At 36.1% G+C, this 2,019-nt stretch overlaps 1 pseudogene across 1 annotated transcript; it reads left to right on the top strand.

The window, feature by feature from the left end:
• The first annotated feature begins 378 nt into the window (after window positions 1-378).
• On the top strand, window positions 379-1,253 carry LOC147909712 (uncharacterized; annotated as a pseudogene). Its single transcript, XR_015545199.1, has 3 exons — window positions 379-405; window positions 462-520; window positions 601-1,253. The product of XR_015545199.1 is annotated as an uncharacterized LOC147909712 (transcript).
• The last annotated feature ends 766 nt before the right edge of the window (window positions 1,254-2,019 follow it).

Raw genomic sequence — 2,019 nt, 5'->3', positions numbered from 1 at the left:
TTGACAATGTCGCATTTGTATCATATTACATTAATCATTGTCATTGCGAAACATGTTAAATGTCCTTGAAATAAATTTTTAATTTTACGCTAACAAAAAGTCGCATTGGAACTTGCAGATTTGCTGACACTGCAGTGTTAGATTACATTAATGTCACCACTGGATGTATCTAAAAATCTTTTGTTATAAAATCTAATGTTTGCATTTTTGATGTCATTAATCGGAAATGGTCATATAAATATCCGCGAGGATTTTTGCGAAAAGTCAGTCTGTGTAAAATGGCTGACCGTAATCGCTCCCGCATTTAATTAGCAATCGGGAACTCGGTTCCCGCAATTGCTACTTGACACTAATACTTCTTGGCCGATGCTGTGTGTGATGGCCATAAAGGTTATATTGAGAAAGGTACTCGTAGCGATTGTATCAGAGATTTTTACGAGTCAATATTGTCAGTCGTTCAGATTCGTTTTACAGTGATCTCCAGCGCTGTGGATTCATACGTTCAACATGAGTCAAGCAAGTAAGTATTTTAATTATATTTGTTTGTGAAGATTTTTTTTCTCTATATATTGCTTATTCTTTTGTTCTTCTCCATTACAGCGTATCTTCTCATACCATTTTGACAAGACTAGCGGTGACACCGACGGTTTACAAATTTTTGAAGATTGGGATCGTCATGGGGCCCTCATATAAAAATTGCGATTGGTGATACCCGATGCAATCGCATCATCCATGTTATGTGGACGTTATTTATCGAAAAATGGGTAGATATCCAGCGATTGGTGCAGTCATCTACGCCATCGAAAGTAATGATATTGGACCTTGTCATTGAACTTGTTAGAATATGTGATATTGACAATGTGAAATTATCTTTAAGTGAAAAGTGTTTGTATATAAAACCGTCGACTATACTTTTTATGCTCGAACAATGTGTAGAACACATATATTGTGAACTATGCCAATACGTGAACGGTGTGAATGAAAAATTTAAATGTTTTGTAACTCATTTACGTCAAAACTGTATAAATAACAATAGCGATGCTATAAATATTTTACGTAGGATTTACGATAAAAATTCATATATTGAATGTGAATTGATAGTATATGCTGTGAATAATATTATATATAATGCATTACATGAAAAATAAATGTCTAAAAAAAATATCTTTGTGTTAGCAATTAATCGTTCCTTCTTCATCATCACGTGATCATCACGCGCGATACCATCGCGTGTGATTGTATCATCGCGCTCTCTAAAATACAATAATAATATAATTCGAATAAAAAATTTCTGCATGAATAATCGCAATAATAAACGCAGTAATAAACGCTGAAGGAAAGATTATGTAATTTCCCGCTACGTAATTTCCGGCTACTGTAATTTTCCACCCGGGATCCTTCGTCCCCCCGCACCGCCATTCCCGCGATGTCATCTACTGTAACATCATTTTCCTTCTCCTTCTCTCCAGTGACGTCACCCCCCTCGCCTAGTGACATCACTTCCTTCGATGTCATCCTCTTCCCTTTATGATATCATTCCCCTCGCCTAGTGACATCACCCCCTCTCCTCTCCTTCCGTGCCGCAGATATTTCCCTACTCCACATCCACCTCCGGAGCTCCTGAATTAGAACCGGCCTTGTTTACCTACTTTTATATATAATTATAAGGGAATGGAAAATAACTCATTACTTATAATGAAGTTACAGTTAAGCCGGTTCTACATTAGTTACAAGCCGATCGCATGTTTGTTGCGACAGCTAATATAAAACTTGCATTTTGAAATGAACGCTTCATATTGGCTGTCGCAACAAATTTGCGATCAGCTTGCAACTAATGTAGAATCGGCTTTACAAGTTATTTTTTTGATAATTTTACTGGTAACTGTATTACTTTTCTTCTTTGGTAACTGTTACGGTAACGAAATTACATTTTTTGATAATGGTAACAAATTTTACAGTTATTTTTATTGTTACTTTGAGTAGGTATACTAGGCGGATTCTAACTCAGGTCCTCTGAGT

The sequence above is a fragment of the Acromyrmex echinatior genome, chromosome 5, assembly GCF_024713525.1.
Source record: "Acromyrmex echinatior isolate Ae372 chromosome 5, ASM2471352v2, whole genome shotgun sequence".
Taxonomy (NCBI): Eukaryota; Metazoa; Arthropoda; class Insecta; order Hymenoptera; family Formicidae; genus Acromyrmex; species Acromyrmex echinatior.
The sequence above is the reverse complement of the archived record's forward strand: the minus strand, read 5'-3'. Positions and strand labels throughout refer to the sequence as shown.